Below are 8,795 nucleotides of genomic sequence, written 5' to 3' on the forward strand. Positions count from 1 at the left end.
AGAAGGTCTTCGTTACTATCTCTTTCGTTTTCGACAGTTTATGGGATTTTAAAAGTTGGCAGCATAATCTCGATCAGAATGTTGTGGCTTCTGTTATCTGTACATTATATTTGTTTCGTCCATTTATGCATTCAGCTTCTGTTTGACTGTAAACTCATGCTTTTGGTTAGAATTCAGATATATGCAAGTTAATATAGGTTTTCAGATGAACTTCATTGGCTGATAAATGCAGTTATAACCATAAAGAGGATTTTTTTTTTTTGGGTGAAATAGGATGTCTGCAATTTTATCATGTGACAATGTTGCTGGCTTTGTGGCAGGCAAGAGAAAAGGAATTGAAGAAAATGAAAGCTCTTGAGAAAGCTGCTAAGCGTCAGGTGACTGAGTTTTTCTTCCCTGCTGTGCAAGTGCAGCATTCATTTGCTGTTTCTAAATTGGAAAATTTCTTTTTATCTATCTAATCAATATAATACTGCGAGTAATGTTCAGGAGCAGGAACAAAAACCATCTAATGCCTCTAAGAAGAGTGAAAGGAAGAATGTAAAGCGCGCAGACGATGAGAACCCTGAAGATTATATCGACCCTGAGACTCCTTCAGGTCAGAGGAAATATATGTCTCGTCAAATGGCAAAACAGTATAGTCCCCGTGCGGTGGAGAAGTCGTGAGTGCTGCGTCCATCCTCATATGAACTATATTTTAGTCATACGAAGTCCTTATCTTTTTTTGTTTTGCTAAAAATTTAGGTGGTATGAATGGTGGGAGAAATCAGGGTTCTTTGTGGCAGATGCTAACAGCTCCAAACCATCATTTGTTATTGTGAGTATCTTACTGGACTTCTATGTGTTAGTGTCTCCTGCCATTGTTTTCTGGTCCATTTTTCTAACAACGGGCAACATCGAAATCTATATCCACAAATTTAACGTGATGAATGGAGTGCTGAGTAGCCTTGCAGCTTGCAATATATATTGGCAGTAATCCTTCCTCTGTCTTACATCCCTTTTCGTCAGAATTTTATTAACCCATCCTTTCTTTATATTACAATCCTTGTTATAGTTTAAAGAAAAGTGAAAATCCAACAGTATTATTTTTAAATGTGATTGGACATTCAAGAGGTGTGGGAATCAGCATGTGTGTTATTTAACTAGCTTGTTGGTATCAATTTGAGCACCATGGAGCAATCTAATTGTGCTGTATTTTCAGGTACTGCCTCCACCGAATGTGACTGGCGCTCTTCACATTGGTCACGCCCTCACAGCTGCAATAGAGGTTGCATATATATGGAATGTGAATTTAGTTTAGCTGTTTAAAACCAATCATCTGAAGGGATATTTGTTGTATGCAGGACACGATTATTCGTTGGCGTAGAATGTCTGGATATAATGCGTTGTGGGTGCCTGGCATGGATCATGCAGGGATTGCAACACAGGTTGTCTTCCCCAAAATATAACAAATGCTATACGGTTCTTAGCTCTCTTGGTATTTATCACCCATTGTGGATCTTGCAGTAGGGTGGTGCAGGAGTGGCCTTCTATGTTTCTTTCTCATTCTTTAGCTTCATATGCCATTTAATGGTCTCTAGATGAAATATTTTTTCATGCATTATCTAAACTGTGAGTTTTGATGTATAACATTAGTTCCCAACACATACTGGTGTTTCTTTTATTTGATAGATGATGACAGTATGATTGTTGTGACAGGTTGTTGTGGAGAAGAAGATAATGCGTGAAAGGCATTTGACTAGGCATGATCTAGGCCGTGAGAGATTTATATCTGAGGTACGTTTTGTAAAGCAACTTCAAAGTCACCTTACTTTCTAATTTGAAATCCTCTTTCTTTATGTTCTTGCTAATAAGATCTACCTTGGTAAACCTTGGCACAATAGGTCTGGGACTGGAAAAACAAGTATGGGGGGACAATATTACAGCAATTACGTCGTTTAGGAGCCTCCTTGGATTGGTCTCGTGAGGTAAAGATACAAATTATAACTTGCCAAGAGTCTAATCAATAGTTATGTAAATCTCTCTCATGGCATCCAAGAGCCATATATGGCTTTCATATTAATCCTGGCTCCCTTTATCTTCAGAGCTTCACAATGGATGAAAGAAGATCAAAGGCTGTGACTGAGGCTTTTGTAAGGCTATATAAGCAGGGCCTTATATATAGGTGGGTTGATGCTGGGAGCATCTGAATCTAAATAAATATAATATGTAGCCACTGGAACAATTTTTTAGTATGTAATATTTTCAAGGCATGGCTCATCGCAAGACTGGTGGAATATTGGGAAATGCAAGGTGGAAGCAAAGCATTGATGATTGACAATTTAGGTGGAGTAAAATTGATAGCGTGCAAAAAAATGTCCAAGTCATGGATTGTATTTGATGCTACCATAATTATATAACCTTGTATTTGCTTATCTTTACACCTTGTCTTCGTACGAAGGCACTTTAACGGGGAATTGTTCAGGATGGTGCAAGCAATGGTGAATGGTTAATCCAATAATCATATATGGTTCTCTCTGACTTTTATGTAAATTAATTAAACTACAGAATGCTGATTTGCTTTTAATTAATTTAATGAGAAAATATTGTGTACTCATTGCATTATTTTTTGAAACGTCACTATTGCAGGGACCTTCGTTTAGTGAATTGGGACTGTGTCCTACTAACAGCAATATCTGATATTGAGGTATGCAATGCTATACATGACTTTTTCGGATGATGAATTCTGTGTATACTTTAACTTCTTTTTTTTTAACTGCAATGTAATTGGCTGCTGCATGCAGGTGGACTACATTGATATTAAAGAAAGGACTCTGCTAAAGGTTCCTGGATATGATAAACCAGTAGAGTTTGGAATCTTGACAAAATTTGCGTATCCTATGGAAGGAAACCTTGGTGACATTGTTGTAGCCACAACTCGAATAGAGACCATGCTTGGTGACACTGCTATTGCTATTTGCTATTCATCCTGATGATGAACGATACAGGCAATTTCATGGGAAATTTGCCATTCATCCATTAATGTCGAAAGCTTCCAATAATTTGTGATGCTATTCTTGTTGATCCAACATTTGGGACTGGGGCGGTTAAGGTAATTTCTTTGCATGTGTGATTTTACATTTTTGCATCCCAATTCCTTTTCAACTAAGTATTAAGCCACGGTTTTACTTGCTTAACTCCCTGCAGATTACCCCTGCTCATGATCCAAATGATTTTGAGGTTGGAAAAAGGCACAGTCTTGAGTTCATTAACATTTTCACTGATGATGGTAAAATTAATACCAATGGAGGCTCTGAATTTGTGGGTATGCCACGATTTAAAGCTCGAGAGGCTGTGGCAGAAGCATTACAAAAGAAGGTATTGGTTCTTTAGGATATGAAACCTTTGGCATCTTAATCAAACATGTGTGATATATCTAAACTGTGCATGTTTGATTAGTGATTGCTTGACAGTGGTGCATATTATGGTTAATGCTGTGACCTTATATTTCCCTTTTTCACTTTGCATATGTTGCACATTGATGTCTTCGTCTGGCATAAGACGTGTCAATTTAGTAATTTCTTCATGTAATTATGCAATATTAATTTTGCATGATACTTGTATTTCTGTAAATCATCATTGGGCATGTCTCTTTATGTCTGTGTGATGACTGGTGAGTTGCAAAAGTTGCTGTTAATCATGTTTCATTTGTTTTCTGCATTCATTTAGGGCCTTTACAGAGGTTCTGAAAACAATGAGATGCGCCTTGGTGTCTGTTCAAGAAGCAATGATGTTGTGGAACCCATGATAAAGCCCCAGTGGTATGTTCGGTGCAACGATTTGGCAAAAGAAGCTCTTCATGCTGTCATGGATGAGGACAACAAAAAAATAGAGATTATTCCAAAACAATATTCAGCTGATTGGAAGAGGTGCTTATGTCTCATTTTGTCAGCTTTGGTGAATATTCACTGTTTACTACAATGAGAAATTACAAAACTTATTATCCTGAGATTTCTCTGAATTTAATGTTTTAAACCAAATTGAAGTTAGCCCTTCCATGTAGAGATATATATCGTGGCACCTCTACAAGAATTTGATAATATATTAATATTCCCAACTATGATTTTATTGGGGAGAAATATCTTGAGATTGAGCTTGGCAACGCTTGGTAGAGCTCATGTCTGAGAAACTGGGTGATGGGGAAGGGAAAATAGATTAAGAAAGATATCATTAATTATGTGCAAATTAGTTTTTATGTCTAAATTATTTAGTCACCACACTCTACTGTTATGGATAAAAACCGAAGAAATTGTTTAACATTGTTACTAGTGTTGATGATATAGAGAAATGGCACTTCTACATCATGATTATTCCCTCCCTCTTTACCCCAGTATGAAATAATCTAATCATTTGAACAGATTTTTGCTATAAATTATTGCACAAGACGTGACCTTGAAGTGAATACTTGCAGACACTGATGATTTGCTGAATTTGTGATTATGTTTTGGGTCTTTTTTTGAATTATTATATTGAACCAGAAGTTGATCAAGACAGAATTTTACAGGTGGCTTGAAAATATACGTGATTGGTGCATTTCTCGACAGCTATGGTGGGGTCACCAAATACCTGCATGGTATGTCACATTAGAGGATGACATCCTGAAGGAATTTGGTGCGTACAGTGATCACTGGGTAGTGGCAAGAAGTGAAGAGGAGGCCCAGGAGGAGGCTAGCCGAAAGTATAATGGACAGAAGTTTCATTTAAGCCGGGATCCAGATGTTCTTGATACGTGGTTCTCTTCTGGTTTGTTTCCATTATCTGTACTGGGTTGGCCTGATGATACAGAAGACCTGAAGGCATTTTATCCTACTTCTGTTCTCGAAACTGGTCATGATATTCTCTTTTCTGGGTTGCACGCATGGTGATGTTAGGAATGAAGTTGGGTGGTGATGTGCCTTTTAGAAAGGTGAATGCATGCTGAATCTAATTATGATATTCAGTCGCATTTTCACATAAAATGCATGCTGTTAATTGATCATTGGTCTGCTAAATAAATTTTAGGTCATTGACATGATAAAAAAACTTAAAATCTCAATGCAGGTTTATTTGCATCCCATGATTCGAGATGCACATGGTCGCAAGATGTCAAAGTCCTTGGGAAATGTTGTTGATCCAATGAAGTGATCAATGGCATATCTCTGGAAGGTCTACATAAGAGGTTAGAAGAAGGAAATCTGGACCCAAAAGAATTAGCTATTGCCAAAGAAGGTCAGAAGAAGGACTTTCCAAATGGTATTGAAGAGTGTGGTGCTGATGCTCTCCGTTTTGCACTGGTCTCGTACACAGCTCAGGTATTTGGTCACTGGTATTCGGTAGCATTGTCTAATTGGCTGATTATACGCATGACCTTAGTTATTTTTCTTTTCATATTTTTTTCTGTTGTCATTTGTTTCAGTCTGACAAAATTAACCTGGACATCCAAAGGGTTTTGGGTACCGGCAGTGGTGTAATAAATTGTGGAATGCAGTACGATTTGCTATGAGCAAACTTGGAGATGATTATACTCCACCCGCAAATTTGACTTCCAGTGTTCTTCCATTTAGCTGTCAATGGATACTCTCAATGTTAAATAAAACGATATCTAAGGCAGTGAAATCCCTAGAATCATATGAGTTCTCCCATGCAACCACTGCTGTGTATTCTTGGTGGCAGTATCAATTGTGTGATGTCTTTATTGAAGTGATTAAACCTTATTTCGCTGGTAACAACCCCAATTTTGCTTCTGAAAGACGTTTTGCACAAGATACGTTGTGGTTCTGTCTTGATATTGGCCTGCGGCTGCTTCACCCCTTTATGCCCTTTGTCACGGAAGAATTGTGGCAGCGCCTTCCTTCGCCCAGGGAATTTAAGAAAGCAGAATCAATCATGACATGCAATTATCCAACTGCCGTAGAGGTTAGTTTGTCTAAATATTTTGGTATTGCGAATATTAACTACTTTGCCAAATACTCTGATTATGCCGTTTGTTTATATTTTCATTCAATTATTCTGATTGATATTTTCTTTTTGAAAAAGAGCCACTTTATTTCTTTTTCATCCTTCTTGTCTACTGAATATATCAGGAATGACGCAGCAAATATAGTCCTGTTATTATGATACCGAGTTACTTAACATGTTTAGGCTGTTAGTTAATACTTAATAGATAATCTTATGTTATTTGTGATGAATATTTTATTTTAATCTCAGTGCTGGAACAATGAAGTGGTGGAGAATGCTATGGATCTTGTGGAGTCTGTAGTCAAGTCTCTCAGGTCTTTAGCCAATGAAAGACGTGATAGGTACGTGGAAGCATTTGTTTTCATTCTAACCTGTCCATTTTTCTGTAAAAAATAATTCAATATGGGATAAGGAAAGTACATAGCTAGATGCATATAGTTGCGGCAGCTAAATTTAACCATTTGATTGGTATAAAAGCTGGTGTCCGTGCCTCTCGCCTCTAATGGCAAGATTTCATCATTGTATCAGATTTGGCTCCTCTTGAGTGCAGATTGCACTGTTCTCTTAGAAAAGTGCTTGCAGCTTGCAACTCAGGGGATCTATGTGCCTTTTTTACCCACATCTCAAGTATCATGGAATTTAAATCAAATTCATGCAGGACTTGTTATTTGCTTGCACATGTGTTTCTTTCTGAAAACATGTTATTGAATTCCTTCAGCCCCCCCCCCCCCCCAAAAAAAAACACACGCACACACTTCTTAAATGCTGAAAATTGCATCTGTGGAAAGCCAATCTTTATCTTTTAAAAAAATCGTTGCTTTCTGTTTAAGTAGTGAAACAAATCTGTTGTATTTTCTAGAAAGTTAGAGGAGATTGAATTGGTTCTCCTTGGCCGTAATCTCTTTTGGAGCAGGGTTGTTGGGAAGCTGTAGGGCGCTGTTCTTTCAAATAGAACTCTGAACATATTTCTGTCAAACCTTAACATCATGATTAGCTTGGTAGATGTTTGGTCTATCATGCTTTGCTAATTTTGAATTTGATGCTTGTTTTGTTAGGCGGCCTGCTTTTGTGCTCTGCCGAACACAGGTGGTTGGAGTAGATTATTAACAGCCATCAATTGGAGATGTAACTCTGGCAAATCTGTCATCTTTGACAGTAAGTTCGATAATCTGTTTGAAATGGCTTTTCTTGTGCTGTCACACGTATTCCTTTTATTTTCTTGGGTGTTTTGTCATTTTCATGTATACCATTAACGAAAGAACCCAATATGCTTGGGTGATTTTGACTGTTTTCTTGTTTGGTTAATGAGTAATTGTTATTGTTAAATACGATACTTATGTAGAGCGTCACCTTTTCAATTTCAGTAAGACGGGCAATTGTTGCATACCACCATCTCACTTGTTTTTTTGTTTTGTATTCTATGTTCACCTGTAATGCTTTATGGTTCACAGGTGATAAATGAAAACGATGCTGTTCCTTCTGGGTATGCTGTATCAGTTGTGAATGAGAACCTATCTGTTTACATAGAGCTTCAAGGAACTATTTCTGGTGAAGCAGAGCTAGGAAAGATCAAGAAGAAGATGGATGAGTTCAAGAAGTAAGCTTTCCAACATTGATTTTGCGAACAATAAATAAATAAATAGTACCACTTCTTTGTTGCGGATTCTGAGGAATTTGGGTTTTGCTATGATATTGCAGGCAAAAGGAGAGGTTGGAGAAGACCATAAATGCTTCAGGTTACAGAGAGAAGGTTCCACCCCATATTCAACAAGATAATGATGCCAAGCTCGCTTCCCTTCTGCAGGAGCTCCTATCTCTGGAGGAAGCTGCCGGCCACATTGAGTCACAAGCACGACAGTGACTTGTTACATTTTCTTTGATTTTGGAAGAGTCCTGCATTAAGGGTTCGCAAGCAGTGTCAACATCCCATTGTATTTTCATAGGCCAAATGTTTACCATCTATTTATATCTCCACATAATTTCAAATTTTGATGTTCTTCTGGCTGTTTTGAGCTAAAAATATCGACATCTCATTTGTCGAATGACGTGCGTGCCTCTCTTGCAGTCTTGCTCTTCAACTCCCAAAAACAAAATGCAATCATCAAAATGATCACGGGAGGCAAAGATAGTAACTACATGCGATGTTGAAATATTTATGCTCGAGAATACAATTGTTAGTCTTTGTAATGTGATTAAATTATAGTAGTTTCAAATTGTTGGTTTTGATCTTTATAGTTTCATTTTTTATTTAATGAACGGTTCTTATACTTGTGATAAATTTTGATTTTGGTCTCTATAGTTAAACTTAAATGAGTCTTATGATGTTATAGGGATTAAAATTAATAATTTGAAATTATAAGGATTAAACTTAAAATTAGATCCCAAGACTAAGAAGGAAAACAAGCGTTGATCAGGTTAAACATATTTAAAAGGGAATTTTAGTCAGTTAGAATCAAGGTATTTTGTTCATTGGGAACTGCATGTTACGATAATGCAGACAAAATTTTGTTTATTTGACCACAAAAATTTATTCAATGAGCCACAGTTATGAATGAGAGTTGTTATGGTAGTAGATGATATGTGCAGAACACAATTTTAAGGGCCCTCGTGATGAATACTAAATTGCACAAGTAAAATCTTTCCTCTTAATTCATTGTCACCGAATGTGATTTTAAAACATACCCTCTATATGTGTCAGTGTTTGTGAACTTTGTATTATTCAAGTATTTATAAATAACAAGATATTTAATTTCGAATTTCATACAACACTCTGTCCAAAATCTCGTTTCCATGGATTCTTTGAATTTCTCCTTTCTACT

General features: G+C 36.9%; 1 pseudogene; it reads left to right on the plus strand.

The window, feature by feature from the left end:
* LOC114761874 (valine--tRNA ligase, mitochondrial 1-like) lies at window positions 1-7,920 on the plus strand (annotated as a pseudogene).
* Window positions 7,921-8,795: the final 875 nt, after the last annotated feature.

The sequence above is a fragment of the Neltuma alba genome, unplaced genomic scaffold, assembly GCF_004799145.2.
Source record: "Neltuma alba isolate B1F8T4 unplaced genomic scaffold, ASM479914v2 tig00001707_pilon, whole genome shotgun sequence".
Lineage (NCBI taxonomy): Eukaryota > Viridiplantae > Streptophyta > Magnoliopsida > Fabales > Fabaceae > Neltuma > Neltuma alba.